Source organism: Triturus cristatus, chromosome 1_1 (assembly GCF_964204655.1).
Source record: "Triturus cristatus chromosome 1_1, aTriCri1.1, whole genome shotgun sequence".
In the NCBI taxonomy this organism is placed as follows: Eukaryota; Metazoa; Chordata; class Amphibia; order Caudata; family Salamandridae; genus Triturus; species Triturus cristatus.
Genome location: NC_140579.1, coordinates 139,956,680 through 139,979,019, shown reverse-complemented (window position 1 = coordinate 139,979,019; position 22,340 = coordinate 139,956,680). Strand labels below are relative to the sequence as shown.

The 22,340-nt window shown below is 52.1% G+C and overlaps 1 pseudogene across 2 annotated transcripts in view; it reads left to right on the top strand.

Moving 5' to 3' along the window:
• LOC146869834 (beta-1,3-galactosyltransferase 9 pseudogene) overlaps positions 1–13,926 on the top strand; it is a 198,830-nt pseudogene extending 184,904 nt beyond the window's left edge. The window contains exon 3 of one of the 2 annotated variants that reach the window (XR_014967650.1): positions 11,797–13,926. The product of XR_014967650.1 is annotated as a beta-1,3-galactosyltransferase 9 pseudogene, transcript variant X2 (transcript). The remainder of the gene's footprint in view (positions 1–11,796) is intronic. The other variant, XR_014967632.1, reaches the window with a different exon arrangement.
• The last annotated feature ends 8,414 nt before the right edge of the window (positions 13,927–22,340 follow it).

Sequence of the window (22,340 nt, the reverse complement as noted above, 5' to 3'; positions counted from 1 at the left end):
ACCAAGAAGGATGGAGTTTTTCAGGGAAATCACCAGAAACTGTTTTTAGGAGCTAAGGTTTAGGTGGCGATTCGATCGCCATCTTTGGGCATTCTGCAGGGTGCTGGGGAGAAGAGAGATGTCACTTGGTGTCAAAATATTGAAACAGATCTGGGTGTACTCAGCATGTTGATGATAAAGTATTTGAGAATTCTTAAAGATATTCCAGAGTGGTCCCAAACGAAGGTCAAGATAGCCGATTGAGCGGAGCCTTGAGGGACCCCTTGCTGCAGACGGACATCGTTGAAGAGTTACCCCTTTCAACTGCTCAGGGTCCATTTGATAAATACAAGGTGAACCATTTTATCTCTACACCGTTAGTCAATATTCTGGAAAAATACATGCACATCAGAGACATGAAGGGCCATGACAAAGGCACCTCATAGGTCTAGAAGCAGCAGTAGTTCGTAAGCTCTTCCAGAGTCCAGTGAGCAGAGTGCGTTTTCGGCAACTTGTGGAAGAGCCTTCTCCAGGCTGCCTGAACCTAGAAGGAACTTTGTCTGTTATAGTGATGGATGTGAAGAGAAAGTGGACGATTACAAAACATTTGATCACCTTCCACAGGAAAAAGTTGTACACACAATTAATAAATATTAATAATTCCACATTTGTAACACGTGAACTTATCAACCCCAAGGGTATCCGGGCGCTGGGTGCCGTTGGGGAGATTAAGGGCCTCATGTAGGTAAATAAATTTTACCGGTTCTTAAATACCGAGCCGTACCGAATCGGTAAATTAGAATCGGTAAGTTATATGTAGGTAAAAATTCGGTAACAGTTACCGATTCGGTAACATTCGGTAAATACGAATCGGAATTCACCGATTCGGTAAATACCGAGGTGATAATTACCGAATCGGAAAATACCGAGGTGGTATCTACTGATTCGGAAAATACCGAGGTGGTATCTACCGAATCGGAAAATACCGAATCGGTATGTACGGATTCGGTAAATAACATCACATGACTTGACGAAACAGCTAATCCTGTGCAACGACAGCCCACCCAACCAGGAACTGCCCACACCCAGGCAGGTGTACACAATTAGCCGACGTGGCCACACCCAGGCAGGTGTACATAATTAGCCGACCCTGGAGAGGCTTGGAGTGCAGAGGAGAGGCAGGGAGCAGTTGCATGTGCGAGCGGGAAACGAACAGCATGTCCAGCCAGAGAACACAGAAAGACGGAGGGGAAAGGAGGAGGAAGCTCAAATTCAGCCCCAAGGAACTCCAGGTGCTGGTGGAGGAGGTGGTGAAGCAGCACCAGAAGCTGTTTGGGAGGCAATCCCTGCAAGTGCCTGAGGCCGAAAAGCGCAACATATGGCTGGCCATCCAGGCGCAGGTCAATGCTGTGGGAGTGACCCACAGGGACATTGAGGTCCTCAAAAAGCGCTGGTATGACCTGAGGATTGTGACCAAGAGGAAGATGGGCGACATCCAGAAGGAGGCCAGCCAGACCGGAGGTGGAACCAACAGGGCACCTGCCCTCACCGAACTGGAGGAGCTGGTGGCGGCCACAATCGAGCAAGAGAGCGTCGTGGGTCTTGGGGACGCCGACAGCTCTGCCAGAGCCGCAACACACCAAGGTAAGACGAAAGCACAGCAATGTAGCCTCCCCTACCCCTATCCCACATCCCCCATTGTGAAACGAGAATCACACTGCAGTCCACACGTGTCAGTGCAGACAGGCAATGCATTCCGGGAGATGTAGTCAGGGCAACACTAACCATGACGTAAATGTCACAGGGCAACAAGGCATGTCACGCACTCGAGGCACAAGGAGACAGAGGACAGATTGGAATGTGAAATGATTTATTGTGACGCTTGCAATGCAGCCCTTCGGGGACACTGAGCCAATGTTGTTTTTCTGTCCACAGATGTGACATCATGCAGTACAGGGCATGCTGCAGGGGAGACGGCACACCGGCCACAAAATCACCTCTAGCCAGCACGAGTTCAGACCAGGGAGCAGGCCCACTGGCAGCCGAACCACCAACACAGCCAGCCTCGCCGCACACAGAGCCAGCATCACCTCACCGAGAGCCAGCATCACCACAACCACAGCCAGCATCGCCACTCATGTTCGAATCACCGGCCACATCTCCGCTTGCAGGTGTGAGAATGAGGAGGCGTCCAGCAGCCAGGCTACGAGCCTTCGACACCTCGTCAGACGACAGCATGGGCCCAGAAGACCGCACCGGGCACCAGGAAGGGAGCCATCCCACTGTGCCCCACACCTCACAGGCAGCACAGACGGGAGCAAGAGGGCGCCGCAGGTCGCGTGTCCAGAGTCCACCAGCACCCACTGACGGCCATGGTGTCTTCTTGGGGCTCGAGGGCCAAATGTTGAAGCAACAGCGCCTGCAATCAAAGGCAGTTATGTCAGTCCAGAGGCACATGCGGGTGATGAAGACAAGCTTAGTCAACATGGACACAAACATTGGCGGCATGGCTGCGGGCATTCGGGACATGTCCCAGTCAATCCAGCAGTTGTGCAGCAAATTAGATGCTGACATCGAAGCACGGCGCCGGGAACGCCAGAGAAGGGACACTACCAGCAGGGCACTCAACCGTCTGGCAACTGCGACTTCCCTACTTTGCCGGCGCTCTGTGACGATGCAGGAGGGCCTAACACAGTGCTGCAGCGACCTGTCTCGGGGGATGGTGCAGGTGACAAGTGCACTAGGGGTGCTATTGACTAGTCAGGCGTCGACAACTGCTGCAGGGGATGCTGCGGAGAGCATCGACACCAGCAGCAGCATCACACCCCCCGTCCCCGAAGCACGCAGGAGCAGCAGGCGGCTTGGGGTTGGCTCTAGTGAGGATGCACAGGCCGTGCAATCCACCACTGCAGCGCGTATGCGCAAACATTGATGTGGCCCTGCTTAGCCACTTCCCATTGGGTGACGTAACCCTGGACATACTCCTTGTATAGATGGTATATTGCCAGATTGGCCTGTTCATGTGTTCATGGCGTGGTGCCACATTAAACTACGTCATGACTTCTCACAACTCGCTGTTTCCCCTCACTTACTCAGAAATAGTTGCATGTGATCTCTGCCCGTCTCTCTCTCCCATCGATTGCAGTTGGCACTCTAGCTGCGCTGCCCTCTGGCTGGCCTGACTCATCCTCGTTGTCCTCAAAATATGTTAGTTCCACATCTGTACCTTTTTTCGTGGCAAGGTTGTGCAGCATTGCACAAGTGGCAATAATCTTGCAGCAGGTGATGGGTTTGTACTGGCGTGCGCCTCCGCTCTTGTGGAGGCAGCGGAACCTGCTCTTCAGTAGTCCAAACGTGCGCTCCACCACATTGCGTGTTGTTTTGTGGGCCACGTTGTATCGTCTCTCACTCTGGGTTGCTGGGTGTAGGTAGGGAGTGAGGATGAATGAACGGCATGCATATGCACTGTCGCCTGGATGAGTAAAAGGGAACCATCAGTTACATGCCTCTATACACTCTGATTTGCAGGTTTCAAGGGGCGTCACTGTTACTTACCCAGCAGGTATCCCTCTCCGAATTCGCCGGCACTCAGTCGTGTGTAGATCCCACTATTCTGGAAGATGTAAGAGTCGTGGGTGCTCCCAGGAAACTTTGCAACAATATCTGTGATGATGTTCCCTGCATCACAGATCACCTGCACATTGATGGAGTGGGTGGACTTCCTGTTCCTGTAGATGTGCTCTGTATCAGCTGGTGGACAGATTGGGATGTGTGTACCATCAATACAGCCGATGACATGGGGGAACTGTGCCATGTGATAAAAGTCTGTTTTTGTTTTCTGCAGTGCAGCCTGTGTGTTTGGGAAGCTTATGTAGTGGTGCATTCTCTGCATCATGGCATCCAGGAACTTCCTGAAGAAACGGGACTGGCAACTCTGGGATACAACACCCACCGCAGCTATCACCACCTGATAACTGCCGGATGCCAGTAGATGTAGGCTGCAGAGCACCTGCACATGTGGTGGTATGGCGTGCGCCCTTCTTGTTGGCTGGTCCAGGAGTGGGTGCAGGTCCCTTATCAGGTCCATGATGGTTTCGGGGTGTAGCCTGTACCTCTCATGTATCTCTGCATCAGTCAGCTGTAATAGTGTGATGCGCTGTCTGTAGATTTGTTCCTCCCGTCGCCACACCCTCAGTCCTGCTGCCTGTAGACGTAGGCGCCTTGCAATGACGTACATGGCGGCCATGTTGTCCACGCTGTTGCATTTTGGGATTGCTTATGTGCATTGTTGATGGTTACCACCTGCTTTCAATCCGTGTTAATTACCGACTCTTATTTACCGATTTTCCTGGATTTCTTAATTACCGACTGCTCCTACATGTCATTTTAAATTTTTACCACTTCATATTTACCACTTCATATTTACCGATTCGTTAATTATGTATTCGGTAAATATGAATCGGTATTTTAGAATTCGGTAACTATGAATCGGTATTTACCGCCTCATATTTACCGAAAAGTGGTTTTTGGACTCCTACATCTCACTTGTCTGAATACCGGTCGGTAACGGCATATTTACCGAAAATCGGCCGTTACCGACCGGTATTTCGCTACCTACATGAGGCCCTAAGTGAGCTATTGCCAGTGGTTACTTTGTAAAATAAAAAGTGCCGGGGCTCTCCTCAGGAGGCAGTGCTAGCAGGAGAAATGTGCTGGGGCAAACTTTCTCCTGACAAGAGGCCTGGCACTGATTTTTCTGGAGAGGACTTGGCCTAATGGCTACACCTGCTAATTTTGGAGCTGGGGATCCAGGTTCGAGTCTCTGCGTGGCTCAACATCCTGTGATTCTGTGGAAAATCACCCGCCTTTCAAAAGAGTGTGTCCTTAACTGGTGCTATAAGCATCGGTGCTGAGGATTAGGTGCCGGTGCTGAGCACCGGAAAGCACCTGCTCAAATTAAGCACCGGCTATTGCCCAGAGCCACATGATGCGTGAGCCCCGCCCTCCGGAGTCACCTGCTCTGGCCGCTTCGCCACACCTCTCCCTCCCACACAATCTCCACGCAGTCACTACAGGAGAAACTTCTTCTTTATCAACCGAAGAATGACCCGATACAGAGATCCCAGGCCAATCTAGCCATAACCGACTTGCCTGGTGGCCCTTTGACATCATATATCACATTGAGGGGGACACGGAGCCAGATAAAGGTCCAGTACCTGTGCTTCAACTATGGTTAATACGTATAATTAATGTGGGTACTTGTTCCTAAGTGGAGAAGGTTAAAAAAGGTTAGAAAAAGGTGGAGACGTAACTGGTTGGAGTCTATGTTTCTAGGGGGGTCGTCCTTATTTGGAAGTGTTGCCCTCACACACGCATGTGGGTGTTATGCTTCATCATTGGACCTTTTGCTCCTCGTGGGGCCGGGCCTACAATGCTTTACGGGCCGCGCGAGAGGGCAGTTTTTCGGAGATCTTTTCTTGTATCAGCTGTGATGATGTATGCGAGTGTGTGGATTATAATATGTAAAGTGGAGAGTGTGATCTTAAATTACCTCAAGGAAAGTAAATTAAGCTTTAATCAAAGATTCTTCTGTAAGATTATAAACTAAGACTGGGTAGTGTGCGCTGAGTTAGGAAGCACCACTGCTCAGTGAGTGTGATGTAGTGAACTGTCGAGGTTTCACTATTCAGGTCGACATCTTTCACGCTCTGTCGCTCCAGTACTGGATCCTTAGCGTTTCTTCAGGATAAAACAAAATGTGTTCCCAGACCCAAATTTAGAGTGGGTATCTAGAGTATTATTCTAGGCAATCCCTGGTTATGATGCAATATATCCTAAGTATCTATATTATGCTCACCCCAGTAGGAATCCATAAATCAACCCTTACTCATAGGCCATAATGTGCCTTAAATCCAGGCAGGGGTCCGCAAGATTATTGCAGTTCAGTTCCATGCGCAGTCTGCGGCCCGTAACCTACCCCTCGTCCTGCCTACCTTTGATATCAACACAGTACCAATTCTCTAACAACCCAGGAATATTCCACCCCTCGCCCGCCACATAGAGAGCACATGTGGCAAAGAGCCCTAGACACCCACATTCTAACTGATGTAGGCATATAACATATCTCATTTCTTTATGTACCAAAATAAACCTATTATGCTGTAAACCAAGTATACATCGAACAAGATGGAAAACGTCGAACATTTACATCCAAGCACTGTCCAATAACCTAGCTGGTAGCAGTCGTTCTCTTAGACTTTGCTCTCTGAGTTCCTGCCTCACAACTCTTCCCAGACCACCTTTCACAAGGGCCCTCTCCTCTCTCACTTCCACTCACACTGCTGCTTCCACCACCCATCTCTCCACCCAACATATCCGTGGCATCCATCGACATGTAACTACTACACCCTTCATTGCTTCACCTACTCTCACAACTCCTCCTCCCCTCTGCCTGCGATGAAAGATGCCACTACTTTTGGTCCACTTTTGTCCATTACTCAGCACTTCATGCCACACATAGACCTCTTTCACCACCACATGCTCATAAAACATACTCCTTTCAACCCCTTTCGTACCTACCTTAACCTTTACCGGGCCTCAAAGTACAATCTTCACCTCTGATACATAATGGTTATTTTCTATACACTGATTTACAGATGTATGATTCAATGTCTTCGTATTTGTGTGTGATGTAAAGTGCTCCGAAACTCTGCACTGGTATGAGAGGCGCTATAAAACAATAAAATATGTAAGAAATGGACTATCGAGAGATGAGAGGGCCCAAGAAAGATTGCAGTATGCTGGTGAACAGTAAGGTCATCATTTACTATGCTTTAAAAACGAATACAATTGAATATATAATGAAATATGTGTTGTAGAATGCACCATTTTTGCCCAAATTGTCGTGGGGGGGTGCTGAGAACCCCCTACAAACCTTGTAGTGGTCCGGCTCGATCGCTGCGCTCACTATGTACTGTACGGGGGCTTGGCTGAACAAATGTACCAGGGCTGCTTTGGGTTCCCAGTCCGGCCCTGGTTACCTCACCTGCAAAGCTATAATCCATAACAGACCAACCTCTCTCTCCGATCACCTACATATGTCAGGCAGACATGGAAGGCGCTTCTCCAGGAGACCCCATGACCCAAACCCACCACCAACCATTGTCTGGAGCAGCCATGTCTGTCTGATATGCACGGTCAGTGGACATAGTGCCACACCATCGCTGATTTCCTTCCGAGGACATCTAAACATTCACCTTAGCAGACTCTATCCAAACCAATCGTATTGACTTCCTTCTCTCCCAACCATCTGTTTGTTCACTGAGCCCAACGTTGCTGCAGTTCTTTACTAAAAGCTGTTCTCTGCTAAGTGTTGTTTGTATTTGTTGTTGAAAAGCCAAGCATCCATATACTATTTACATTTTTATACAGCCCGAGAGCTTTATAAAACTGTTAAATAAACGTGTTTCTTCTGGTGTAATGCAGGTGCTGTTATAATCTAGATTTCATGATATCTAGATGCAGAGGATCTAGCGCCTTGATGCAGTTCAATCAATGGATTTGTAGAACTCTTCTTGTCACCCGTGAGGACCCCGACAGGGTCCAGTTGATTAGCTGAATAGCCAGGTCTTCAAGGACTTTCGGAATTCTGGGCGAGATGCGAAGGTCCAAGGATGAAAGGGTAGCTTGTTCCATGTCTTCGCTGCTAGGTAGGGGAAGGAGCTACTTTCACATCTGCTACGTTGGATGCAAGGGGTGAGGGTTAGTGAAAGGGCTGCAGAGCAGAGGTGTCTGGTGGAAGTTCAGGCGGTGGTTCAACTAGGTGAGTCGCACTTGTGGAGTGCCTTGTATGCATGGGTCGGGAGCTTGAACTGGCATCTTTTCTGTACAGGAAGTCAGTGGAGTTCCCTGAGGCAGGCGGTGAGGTGAGTTTGTCTAGGGTGATCCAGGATGAATTTGGCTGCTGCAAGGAGGTGAGCTGCGATCCTTGCGTAGAGAGCGTTGAACAGTCCAGTCGGCTGGAGATGAGGGCCCTGGGTGATGGAGCATCTTGAGCTTCTGGGTAGTCATTTGCATATCTAACGAAGCATGCAGAGGAAGAAGCAGCTGGAGGAGGAGATGGAGTGGGTCTGAGTCATCATGGTTAGCTTGTCGTCCAGAATAATGTCTACGTTCATAGCATGGTCAGTGGGCATACGAGTAGGTCCGGATTCTGAGGGCCATCAGGATGCATCCCATGGGAAGCTTTTGTTTCTGGAAATCAGTACCTCTGCGTTGTCCGTGTTGAGCTTCAGGCAGTTGTCCTTTATCCAGTTGGCGACGTCTGTCATGCAGTTGTTGAAGTTGGTGTTGGTGGTGTCTTGGGAGAGGATGAGTTCTGTGTCGTCGGTGCAGGATAGGAGTCCGTGGGTTTTGACGATGCTGGCCACAGGTGTCATTTAAGTGTTGAGGAGGGTAGGAATGAGCGACGATCCTTGGGGTACTCCACAGATGATTTCCTTGGGTTTGGAGGTGAGGGGAGGAAGGCAGACCTTTTGCGTTCTTCTGGTGAGGAAAGAGGTGATCCATCTGAGAGCTGCTCCTTGGATGCCTCTGTTGTGCAGCCGGGTGGAGAGTGCTGGGTCGGAGACCTTATAGAAGGCTGCAAAGAAGTCTGGGAAGGTTCGAGCCACAGTCACTTCTCTGTCGAGTAGGGCTTGGATAGCATCAGTAACCGCGATGAAGGCGGTCTCAGTGCTGTGGTTGCTGTGGAAATTGGGACGAGTCGTGCAGATGTTAGGATTGTTGTTTGTTGATGGCTTTTTTGCTGGGCCCTGCCGATGGTTTCTTTAGTAGGGTGTGGACTTCTGCATGTTTCCAGTCCTCTGGAATGGAGGCCATGGCAATTGAGGTGTTAAACAAGGTGGCGAGTACGTGGCTGATTCTCGCTTCCCCTAGGTTGAAGATGTGTAGATTAAACCTTTTCTTTATGTAATATAAATCAATTATAACAAATCAATCTTTCGAGCTCATGAGTTGACCGCTCATAGTAATTAAAACCTAACAAGGAATAACGTGCAACAGCCAAAGATATCCAAAATAACTTATTTTATTCAGTCATAATTGGAAAAGCAGTTATAGACTTTACTGCATTCATCTGTTTATAAACAACAACATTTCAGAGTGGTTGTTCCAAGAGATCGTGCAAAGGAGTGAGTGCTCAAGTGTGGTGAATGGGAAGGATCCCAGGTGAAAATAGAAGAAGGATTTAGAAAATGGTTCAACAATTCAATTGATAGAGAAATATAAATCTTGGTGAACTGGCCTAGTAGTATCAATAGTTTACACGGTCTGTTTACATATTTTACACAATCCAAGAGTGTATCATTCTTTAGCACGACATAGATGGGGGCTGTTAGGTCCAGGTTCAATGGGTATAGGTGTTGACGTTTCGACCCGACTTGGGGCACAGAGGGTACTTGGGGCCTCGGCCTGCTGGTCTTCCTCAGGACTGGGGTGGGCAACCAACTGGGGGATGTGGTGTCCGTACGTCACATCCGCAATGTTTTGCGGAGGGGACCAATCTAATCCTTAATGGTACCAGTGCAGGAAGCAAGTGTCCTATGCTAAGTTGTGTGATTCAGTGTTTGATTTTCAAAATTTGACCCGTGTTGAAGGGTGGTCGTACCGCTAGAAGTCGGATCTATAGGCAATGAATGCTGAGAACTGAAGCGTCAGTCTCGGCAATCGGAGTTCGAGAACGGAGACTGAGTTTCAGTTCTCGGCGTGTTGCTTAAAGAAGTAAGTGACCGTGGACTGGATTTTGAGGTTTCTGTTGATTTTGGCGATCTTGTAGTGGAAAAAGTTTGCAAGGTTGTCCCATAATTCCTGTAAGGGAGCAATGTTGTTTGTTGTAGCTGAGGGGTTGGAGGTTGGAGAATTCTTTGACAATGTTGAAGATTTCTTTGCTTAGTGGAGCTTGATTCTATGCGTGAGGCTAAAGCGTTTTCCTTCAATTCTCTCATCTCTGTCATCAAAGTTAAGGGCCCTCTAATAAGCGGTCTTGTTAGTTGTGTCCTTGTTAGTATGCCATCTCCTTTCCAGTTGTTTACAGTGTATTTAGAGATTCTGGAATCTTCAGTGTACCTGCTAGCTCGCTTGGTGGACCTTCTGTGGGTGTTGTTGCCAATGGGAGCGATGCTGTCAGCGCATTTGGTGATCCAGCTGTTGAAGTGGCTGATGTTCTGGTCTAGGTTAGAGATGGGGTGGGGGGGTGTTGATCTATGTGTTCTCAGAGACTTTGCTCCCGCTGCGGTGGGCAGACTGGGGGCAGAGGTCCGTGAGCTGATGATGTTGAAGTGGACGATGGAGTGGTTGGTCCAGGTGAATTCCATGGTGTGGCTGTACTTGATGCAGTCCCTGGAGGTGAAGATTGGTTCTGGCATGTGGCTTGCAAAATGCGTGGAGTCGTGGACGAGTTTGGTGAATCCGATGTTGTTCATGCTGTCGGAGGTCGGTAGTGTTGATGTCATTGTGATTGTCAAGATGGAAGTGGAGGTTGCAAAGGAAAATATAGTTGGTGAAGTCTATGGCGACGGAGGTGATGAAGTTGCAGAAGGCTGGACGTGCTCCTGATAGTTGTTTTGTTATCTGTTTGGAGTCAGAAGTGGAGGTGTTCCATGGCTGGGGTGATGTTATTTGTGCTGGTGCATTGGATGGATTCCTTGTGTATGATGGCCATTCCTCCGCCAGGCTTTGCGATGGGCGATCTTGTATCCTTCGGGTATTGCAGTGGTGATGTTGGGCACAGAAGTGGGATTGAGCAACATCTCAGTGAGGGCAAGGACATTGGGTGTGAGGGTGTAGATGAGGTCCCAAATCTTGGTGGTGTTTCCATAGTGAGTATGTGTTGAGAAGGGCACATGTGAGTTGGTGTTTTTGTTCAGGTAGGGTTGGTGGTGTGTTCAGCATGGGGTTGGTTGGTGGGCTGGTGCGAGCGCTGTGGCAAGTGGCAGTGGGTGCGGGTGAAAGGTCCTACCCTAGAGCGTGGGTCGGCGCAGTGGCAGTGTTTGTTGCAGCATCAGGGGTCGAGAGTGTAGAACTCGACAATAGTGTATCTGCGGGAGTGCCAGAGGACATGACGCTGGGCATGGACAGGTGCAGACTGGCTTACTTGTGGCACGCCTGCAAAACGCCTGCTGTGCTCTGCATTATGTAGATCCTAGGTTGGGCGAGGCATAGTTGGCAGGAAGATCGGTGAGCAGGAAACATGGGCAGGGAAACCCAGGCAGCAGTGGTGTCACTGGATCAGGCTGGAACAAGTAGGAACTGGAGGCCACAGGCAAGTGGCAGGCTTGGTGCCCAGGTGCTTATATGACGCTGTAGAAGCTTCTGTACATCTTAGATTCCATGTTGTAGATTACACACACAGACAGCAGCCTGCAGGGCATCTGTTGTCTTGTAAATGGGAGAGGGGCTCTGCTCAGCCTGTGCCAAGAGTATTCAAAGTATGACTTGGCAGGAAAAGAAGGCTTCAGGTCTGTGTGGGCCACAGAGGCCTTCTCTGATGCGCCAAGATCTTTTGCTGCATTTGGTGAAACTGCCTGTTTGCAAGAACTCATGGGTGTCAAAGAAAAAGAGGTTATCTCAGGGGTTGAAAGGAGCTCTAGCGTAAACACCCTCTCCACCAGGAGTGGAGGCTTTCTTGGAGTTTTGCACCCATGTTGGAGTAGTTCTTCTGCACTCATCATGAATGCTGAATTATGACCTGCACATCCTGCTGTCTCGGAGCATGCACGTGTGATTGTTTGCTGATGCAGCTCTCTTGCTATCTTTCAGGTTTGATCGGTGTTCTGCTGACCAACTACTGATGCTGCCCAGAAGAGTCGCACCAGTGACCAGAAGACCTTGATGGATAGAAGTCTTCTGGATCCCTGCCAGGCCGACCACATGGCGCATTTGAACATACAAGGCAGAGGTCCACCAGTGACCACCCAGTGGGACGTTTCTGCGAGTTCCACCTGTGACCAGAGACTTCAATGAGTAGAGACTTTAGTTTGTCACTTGTTCCTGCAGTGATTGACCCAATGAACGTGGCAGTCCGATAGCAAGTGCTGCAGGACAGGGAACCTCCAAACAGTCAACAGCCTCAGAAGGCTGCGGCAATGCAGCACTGGCGATGGATGTGTTGCAGAAAATTCCGCTCCTTGCGTTTGCTCAAATTCTTGCTCTTCCTGGGTTCTACCTTCCTGATATTGACCCTGGTTGATGTGGGACTGCTGGAAGAGGCACTTTCTAGGACAGTCTTCCCACTGCTGGTGAAGAGCCGCACTTCTGAGCTGCGAGCTAAGACTGCAAACTTTAACAGCACCTTCCTGCGCCTGAGAACGCCTGCCTACTACCATATCGCTAATGCCAAAGCGTGCCAACCAGACACCCCCTTCATGGTGAGCTTCGTGATTAGTGCACCTTCCAATGTTGTAAACCGACGGGCCATCAGGAAGACCTGGTCGAGAATCCGGGTGGTTGGGGGACATTATATTTTGACTCTCTTTGCCCTGGGAATGTCGACCTCGCAGACAGCTCAGGCAGAAATAGAGGAGGAATCTGCCCAGCACGGCGACATAGTCCAAGGGCTCTTCACTGACACCTACCGCAACCTGACTCGCAAGACTGTGATGATCATGCAGTGGACGGCCACATTCTGCCCCCATGTCCGCTACGTCCTGAAGGTGGACGACGATGTTTATGTGAACTTAGAAGGGCTGGTTGGCTACCTCCAGTCTTTGGGAGAGAAGCCAACAGACCTGTATATCGGCCGCATCCACTGGTTGGCTAATCCTATACGCGACTCCTCTAGCAAATATTACGTGTCGGAAGTCACATACCCAGAAAAATACTTTCCGCCATACTGCTGTGGTACAGCATACCTGGTCTCTGGGGATGTGGCACTGAAATTCTACGTCGCCTCCTTGGAGATTCCATTCTGCCCGATGGAGGACGTCTATGTTGGGATCTGCACCCAGAAGCTGGGGATTGCACCTACGCACTTGTCGAAGATCTCAGGGACCCTACACTACATCGAGGATGCTTGCTGCTACCAAATTATCTTCACCTCCCATCATGTTAAGCCCAGCGAGATGGAGAAGGTGTGGCAGCTCATTCAAGATGGCCACAAGTGCTCTTGGATTCAGAATCACATAGGACTTCTGCACTGTAAGCTCCTCAATCGATTCACTTCGCTCTGACTGGAGAGCTGGAGAGCTACAGAGAAGGTCGTCATTCACAGCGTACCATCAAAACACTCAAGCCCCGGCTGCAGACAGGGTCGAGCCAGTCTGTCCTGGAGAAGTCTTGAGCCTGGATGAACTCAAAACCTCAGCACGTGAAACTGGAACCTATTCCCACATGGTCCTCCAAGGAGAGCAGATGATGTGGGAAGGCAGTGAAAGTGGTGCATATGGGAGGACCCCCCAATTAAACCCTTGCTCCAGCAGATGAAACAGACCTGCCGTGCACCAAGGGTCACACATGCATCAGGTGTTTTCGGCTGTATCTACCCCATCTTGGATACAGATTCCAACTGTGAGCAGAAGATCACGAAGAGAAATCAACGTCAGCATCTTACCATACCGTTGGTGCCCTCAACCTGTTGAATGTTGACTGCTTCAAGTATTTTTGCACTGAAGCCTAGAATTTAATGTGGTCATTTATGGAGCAATATTGTTGAGAAATCCAAGGAAGGGAAGCTGAACTGTGGCTAGTTAGCGGCAGCACAGAACGGCTACTGAGGGAACAGTCAATTAGAACTAGTCAGAGATAGTTGTGGAAATCACTGTGACATGTTAGCTGTGGCCAAGTGAGGCTCAGGAAATGCTCTTTGTTGTAAAAATGCTACTGCACGGGGGACTGCACAGGGGACTATGGCCAACCTGTTACACATTTAGTGACCAAATAAAATATATTCTTAAAAGATGTTTCTTCTGTGTCTCTTTGTGCTGTCTGCACCTTCTGCAGTCCTGCAGTGCATCTTCTGGGAATAGATGTTCCACAAGTCCTTGGAGTCCTGCTGTCTGCACCTTTTGTGAGTCCCGTTCTTCACTGTCTGGGAATCACTGTTCCGCACCTTCTAGAGATCAGCTGTTCAAAGGTGCACTGGTGGCAGGCTGACTGACCTGAACTGCAGGTTAGTCTAGATGTTTGCACTTTTCGAAGTTTCCTTCTGCACTTTATGGAAGTTCCATTGTTCTGCACCTTCTTTTAGTCCAGTTACCTGCATCCTCTGTTGGCCCCATTGTCGGCACCAACTTTTGGCCCCGCCGTGCTCACCCTCTCCTGGTCCCGCCGTGGGCACCATCGCCTGGCCCCGCCGTGGGCACCCTCGCCTGGCCCCTGCCATGGGCACCCTCGCCTGGCCCCCGTCGTGGGCACCCTCGCCTGGCCCCCGCCGTGGGCACCCTCTCCTGGTCCCGCCGTGGGCACCCTCGCCTGGCCCTGCCATGGGCACCCTCGCCTGGCCCCTGCCGTGGGCACCCTCGCCTGGCCCCCGCCGTGGGCACCCTCGCCTGGCCCCCGCCGTGGGCACCCTCGCCTGGCCCCCGCCGGGGGCACCCTCTCCTAGCCCCCGCCGTGGGCACCCTTGCCTGGCCCCCGCCATGGGCACCCTCGCCTGGCCCCCGCCGTGGGCACCCTCGCCTGGCCCCCGCCGTGGGCACCATCGCCTGGCCCCGCCGCGGGCACCCTCTCCTGGTCCCGCCATCGGCACCCTCGCCTGGCCCCCGCTGCGGACACCCTCGCCTGGCCCCGCCGTGGGCACCCTCGCCTGGTCCCGCCGTGGGCACACTCGCCTGGCCTTTGGCACCCTCTCCTGGGGCCGCTGTGGGCACCCTCTCCTGGGGCCGCCGTCGGCACCATCTCCTGGCACCATCTCCTGGCACCGCTATCTGAATCTTCTGTTATTTTCTTTCCCTTCCTTTTGGGATTCTCTTGCACCTTCTAGATACCCCCCTGTCCGGCATCTTTTGGGAAACCATGTTTCAGGCTTCTAGTTGGCCTGCTGTTCTGTGCAGTCCTGTCCAAAGGAATTTGTGTAGCATCATAAGTCTTGAAGTTTATAACCTTCTCACATTTTCTAATGCTCTCCACAAGCTCACCCCTTTACATGCAGCATTCTGCTGCCAAACGTACTTTGGTTTGCAGGGTGAGTTGTTTAGAAGCCCCTCTCGCTGTTCCTTAAAGCATTAGCGGAGGTAAGGGGAGACCCTGGGGAGAGACCAGGGAGAGATAGGAGGGAGACAGGGCAGAGTGAGTGGGGAAGAAGGGAGGGGGCCGGTCTGAGACGTGAGGGGGCCGGTTAGAGAAGGGAGGGGACCGGTTTGAAGAGTTGTGCCCGGGCTGTTTTTGCCTCACGGGTGGCTTTGACCTTGTAATAAGGTCACCTGGTGCTCACGTGAAGCGCTCTAGCGCCAGTGCGCTGAACTCCTGCGATAAAAAGCACAGGCCGTAAAAAAAAAAATATATATATATATATATATATTCATGCTCCAAAGGTGCCCGACCAGGTAAGAAGCACTCGAACAGCAGTGCTAAGCCGATATATATATATATACTGGAAAAAATGTTGCGATTAGCTATGGTGCAAGAAAGGAGAGAGAACTCTGTCTGCTGATTGAACAGTAAACTAGTAACAAGTGAGGTGCAGTGGGCTCCGGAGGCACTGGTGCAACTGCACCTGTTGCACCACCTAAAGCCACACCCCTTTACAGAAGGATTCCAGGGCATGAGCGATGCGCAGCGCCTTGTGCACAGGCACGAGAAGCCTACTTCATGTACAGACATAGTATCGTCATATGCATCCTTTTACACCCCTCCAACAATATATACATTTCCCAAGAATAAACACACAACACAGATTATTTGTTTGGGTACAATTGCTGCAGGTTTATTACATACACCGTTATGTAATAGGTGGGTTATCTTACGGGCGATCCAAGGGCAGGCAACCCACTGGGCTGCCTGATGAGCCAGGCAGCACTGGGGCGAACCCCGCATGTGCTGCCCTTACTAGTGAACATCTTCCCAGATCACGTGACCGTTGGTACCTTCTTACTCACGGCCCTTTCAGGGCAGAGCGTCGCATAGCAAACCCCCCGGTTGTTCAGGCCCACAACCGCCCAAAGGACTAGCGGGGCGCTGACACGGTTTCAAGGCCCCTCCCATGAGGCTCCTCGGATTTGGCTCTGGCACCCCCTATGGTGCCGCGCAGAGGTACCCTTGGTACCGGCCTGCTTCCAGATCGCCCTGTAACTCCGCCACAGCTCTGGAGGTGGCCCCCGTCACCGCCAGGGACCCCCACCACAGCTATGGTCTTACCTACAACCTCTCATCTCTAGCACCTCACTTAAGTCTAGGAGAAAAAGGTCCATGCCTACTGGCGATAAGTGAACGCTATCGTCCTCAAAGTACCCTTTCTTCTTCTCTTAAATCATCTTGTGTCTGATGAATCCCAGACTCCTCTGGTCAGTGAACTTGCGCATTGCCCCATTAAGTCTCTTCCGTGAATGCTCAACTGCCTCCCCAGATTTAGCCCCTAGCCACATTCTGCGTGGAATCATCTCTGACCATAAAACCTCGCATTGCCCCAAGTGCTTGCTGATTTCACCTAAATCGCTTTTCATGGCCTGCAAGAATAACCTTCTATCCAAGGCAATGAGGCCATTCCCACCCAAGTGAATCACTAATATTTTGGGTGGAACCCCCTGCACTGCCAGTCTCTGTTCCAATTTGTTCCTGAGGCTGCTCCATTTCATGCCATGGAAACCCATCCACTCAAACTGTCTCTGGGAAACGCCGCATCCAGTTCCGGTGCGACACCCACTGAGCCACCCTGGAGATACATGAATGCCTGATCACCCATGCCGGGAGCCCTAGTAAGACAAGAGACACGTTTTACACGCTCTACTCATTTAATAAATTGTCCAAACACGCAAAATAAGACATGAAAACACTGCAATGCACTGCACACTACAAGTAAATAAGGTACGTCAAGGACGAACATAGCGTTTGTAACAATCAGACTCCCACCGCCCCACCTTCTTCACGCTCCCTGGCTCAATACCTGCCTTAAAAGCAGCCGTAGCCGCTCCTATCCTGAAGGAGTGGCTGGAGTACCTCTTATCTGGCTGAGACAAGCCTGCCCTGGATAAGCTAGCCCGAATTATTCTTTCCATCTGGTACCTAATCAGAGGGCCCTGATCTGCATGTATCAGTAGGTAGCCGGGGGCGTGAGGACGGCAAGCAAGGTACTCTCTGACCCTGTAGACCGGACAAAACCTGAGGTCCCCTAGCAGCTTTAGCACCACATCAACACCCCGACCAGCCTGATCTGTTTTGGACTTCCGAAGTCGGATGGACAGGGTGTCAGCCAGGGACACATCTTGAATGCTTAAGGCATCTCCCGAACTGTCGGTCTTGGATCTAGCCACCAGTTCACTAATCCGAAAGGTGCCGAAATACGCCAAACAGAAAGCTGCAGCAAAGAGGGTTGCCTCAAACTTAGAATAGGTAATCCTGTCTGTGACACCCAGCATGCCCATGAGAATGTCTAAATCAATAGGGGCCCTACTGTCGGGGACCCTGGGCTCATCTCTGGCCCACCCCTTGAGGGCTGCCCGGATGACAAAAGATTTCGTTGGGTTGAGCCCCCCCATCAGCTTGGCGTCATGTCTCACGGCCGCCAGGTGGCCGCACACCCAGGAGTGGCTCTTTCCCTGCTTCCAAACCACAAATGCCCGTACTCTGCCCTCAACTGGTAGAGAAGAAAGTCCCAGGGATTGAGACACTGTCCTGAAGGTGGCCAGGTGTGCCCCATAACGCTTCCTAGTACCTGGAGCCAGCACTCGTTCCCCCATTGCTCTGTCGTTGGTCCACTGCAGGATCCTCCAGAGTTGTGCTGGGAAGGGGGTCATCTGTGCTCTTGCCCGCGGCCAGGCCTCCCTGAAGCGGAGCCACTGAAAACGAGAGAGCATCAGCTGCCACATTCTTGACCCCCTCAATATGTCTTGCCCTGCATTCAACATTACAGCGCAGGCAAGCCCTGACCAACTTCCTGAGCAGGCAGAGGACCAACGGGCATGTCTGCCCATTGATGGCCTGAACTACCGCCATGTTATCAGACCAGAATAGGACCTTTCTGTCTGACAGTGTCTCAGGCCATAGGTGTAGTGCAATAAGGATGGGAAAGAGTTCAAGGACAGTAATGTTCGCAGTGATGTTATGCCTGCGCCAGGCATTGGGCCCCTCCTGAACACACCAGTCGGCGCCCAAAATTGCCCCAAAGCCCTCTCTACCCGGAGCATCCGTGAAGAGGCATAGCTCCTGACTGTCCACCCAGGGTGCCCGCCAGATCACCGTCCCATTGAACTGCGTGAGGAAATCTTACCACATGGTGAGGTCTTTCTTCAACCCTGTCCCCAGCCGGACCAAGTGATGCTTCTTCTTAACCTTGGCGGTGGCCCTCGCTAGTCTCCTGGCAAACACCCTCCCCACGGGGATCACCTTCGCTGCAAAGTTAAGCTTGCCCAAGAGGCATTGGATGTCACCCAGTGTGGCTTTGTCTTTCCGCAGCAATGCCTGAATGTCCTGATGCAGCGCCTGTACCTTGTCTGCAGGGAGTCTGGACTCGCCCTTGACCGTGTCCAGCTTGATGCCTAAAAAGGCAGGACTTGCGCTGGACCCTCAGTCTTGCCAGGTGCTAACGGAACCCCCAGGTGCCTAGCCATGTCCTGAAAGCACTGCAAGACTCTACTGCACTCCTGCGTATCTGCCCCCCGATGAACAGGAAGTCATCCAAGTAGTGGGTCACGCCCTCAATCTTGAACCTATTCATCAGCACCCATTGCAGGAAAGAGCTGAACGCCTCGACGTAGGCACAAGACACGGAGCATCCCATGGGCATACACTAATCAAAGAAGACTTTTCCCTGCCACTTGAAACCCAGGAGGTGTTGGCTGTCAGGGTGGACCAACCATGCTCTCTTCCCAGCCCTCCTGACCATGTCCACCGCCAGGTCCAGGGAGCAGTAGGACACAGAGCACATCCCCCTTCTAACCAAGAGTTCACTGAATCCCCTTCCGGATACAACAGGTGCTGGATTAACCTAAAGGCCCCAGGCTCTTTCTTGGGCACCATCCCCAGCGGGGAGATGACAAAGTGCAGAAGTGGTGGCTGGTTGAAGTGGCCCGACATCCTCCCCAGGGCAGCTTCCTTATCGATTTTAGCCAGCACGACCTAAGGATGATCCCTCGCAGATTTGAGGTTCTCAGCGTCCCTGCTCACTCGGGGGCCCTGGTACGGAATTCTGAATCCTTCCACAAACCCCTCAGCGAGGAGCAAACTGTCCTTGGTGTGGGATACCCATGGATCCTTAGCCAAAGGGAGAGTAGCAGACCCATCTCCAGGGAGCACAGGGGGGCCAAAGCTGCTGGGTGGGAGTGGGAGGGAGCGAGGAGGTGTAGGGGGGCCAGAGGGAGAGGCTGGTCTACTTATCCTGTCTAGCCGGTGGCTGCGCTGAACTGTCTCTCTCGGAGCAGGAGGAGGCAGGATGGGAGACCCCACACTTGCTACAGTTGTGGGAGAACCTGCATGCTTTTTCCCAAGAGCAAGACCCTGTGCTGTATAACCTGCAGGTTCCGTTGTACACTGTTCTAGCTCTCTGCTTCTGGCCCCCTCCGCGACCCCCCCCCCCCCCCCTAAAGGACTTCTTGGAATTGCCCTTTGCTTCCTGCTTCAGGTCCTTGGGCTTGTCAGTGTTGGTAGTGCTGGGCTTGACTGTCCCTTCGACTGTGGGCTTTTCCATGTGCATGACCCAGAGCCTCACCTCCAATTGGTCCCACTCCAATTCTGGGCACATGGCCATCTTTTTTCTGAAATCGCAGTCATAGAGGTACCATCCCATCCCACCGCTTGTCTCCGCCTCCTGTGTAATAATGCTGGCGTATTGAAATAACCCTGGCCCTTGCTCTGTGAATTTATCCATTATCACTGCCGCCAAGATGGCGAAAGCTTGCCCCCACTTGCCAATATTCTTCTCTGGCCAGGATTGGAAATGCACTTTCTTGTCCTAGTCTTTACCCCACATTTTCCTAGTATCGACCCCTTCGGCCCCATGCATGAGCAGAGTGAAAATGTCAATGAACACTCTCCTCCAAATTCCCTCTTTGGCTGCCAAAGGAACTTCCCAACCCAAACAGCATCGTCCGGTGACCAGGGGCTTGGGTACCACCGCAGAGGGCAACTCTGCTGGACGCGTGACCGCGGAGACATCCTGAGGTGCGGTGGGCACAGTTGCCTCCGGGGGTTGTACCAAGGGTGAGGGTGACAATGGCCGGCGGCGGAGCGGCAACCACCGCTAGTTGCTGCCCACCCGCATCTGTGGGGCTAGCCAAGGCCGATCCCCCAACCTGAGCAGGAGGTGCGCTAGCCGAGCTGACTCCCTCTCCCCAGACTTGCGTGATGGATGGGACCCCAGGTGCCCCAACAGGAAGGGCAGGAACGGCACCCCCCCTCCACAGGGCGAGCTGGCCAGAGGTAAGTCCGCTCTGACCTCCGCCATGAAGCTCCGCAAAGTGTCTGTGAGCTTACCAAGTCTTCAGTTTTAGCATAGCCCACGGGGCGAGCTGCTGGCCGAGGGGTGTGCTGGTCCAGGTCCCGGGGCCGGGGGAGCGGTAAGAAGGGGGGTGGTGCTACGAGGGGGGGGGCCATGGCCTGGCTCTTCGCTGGCTGCTGCTCTCCTGGGAAGTCTTTGACCGTGGGTCTGCGGGTCCTCTTGGACCTAGTGGGGCTTCCTCATCACTGGGCTTGTGTTCCGTGGACGGGACCTCACTGGCGATTCCTGAGTCCTCTGGATTATTGGCCTTCAAGGGTTCGGTGGCCCAAGCCAATCGCTTGGTCTTGACCAGGTCAAGGAAGGCTGCGATCCGCACATCTTGGGAGATACCTGGCTGGGTCTCATCAACTTGCGAGAAAAGCGGTGGGGATCCCCGACTATCCATCCTGTCTCCTGCGAATGCCTGAAAATCTGGAAGGATAAGGGAAAAGAATTTAGCCAACAAAGCCATGGCCACGGTGCCCGGCTTGCCCCGCTCCTGTCCCGGGGAGCACCCACTTTGCCCCCCCGGTTGGCTCCATACTTACTTACGCCCAGGGGGAAAAGGGACGGATCGCAGGTGCCGGTCGGAATGAGCTTCGGAGTCACTGTGTGTGGAGATGAAGGAAGAGGTTAAGGAGATACCCCCATACCTCCCATGCACCAGCCCTCCAGGCCCAACACCCCCACGTGGGCACATCCCGTGACTCCGCTCTGCCACCCTGCGTGACGGAACAGGGCAAGCATAATTCCCTGCTCTCAAAACTACATACGCTGCTCCCTGTGCCAGCAAATCTCCGCCCCTGCGTGCCCATAGCTGCTTCATGCAGGTCTCCCCTATGGAATCCGGCGTTATCTGCGCTGATCGTCCCAATAAGACCAGCTAGGGGAGAAAAAACCAAGGATGAGGCGCTGAAAGGCACGGTACTGACCTACAATACTGACGCTGGCCCGTGTCCACTCCCATACGCCAAGATACGGTGGATGGCAGAACCAGCGCCCTACGCGGCGTGCCTCCACACCCAGGAGGCCACCTAAAATTCTGCCCCCCCGTCTAGTTACCTTGACCTTGTCTCCAAACGTTTGATCCCGCACTTCTTCTCTAGGGACCTGCGAAGTGCCACGGCAGCTGAAAAACAAAACGAGCGGGGAGAGGTATGTTTAATGCAGGAGTCTGCCACGTGACTGTTCCCGAAAGGCAACAGCCAAGACCAAGGAGAGTGCACCGACAAGATAAACATAAAGGAGGAGCGCTCGCAGACATAAAGCCACCCACCTGCAACCCACCCCAGGCCACAGGCGGGCCGCTATCGATTAGGAGAAGTGACCGTATGCAGTCGATCGATAAATACCGGGAAAGAAGATCTACTTGAAATCAAGACGAAAGAACCCTCCTTGCGGAGGAGTACCAAGGGATGGCATACCAGGGAGGGTCCGGCCCCCGCATGGTGCATGAGACCCCTCGCGCACGATGCAGCAGGACGAGGGGCCCGAGCCGTGGCCACGGGAACCCTAATTCCCCCCCCAGCACCCTAGTCCCACTGGCGCACCGTGTTGCTACCCGTAGAAGAAATACTGGCCACAGAAACTCAGGACGGAGGTCCGTGGAGGTGGCCCCTGGTAACTCCCAGACTGGGGAAGAAAAACCCAGGGAACTGAACACGTAACAACGAAAAGTAAAGGCCCAATGCCGTTGGGCCACATTGACACTCACGCTGGCTCTCCGAACGGCGCCGCC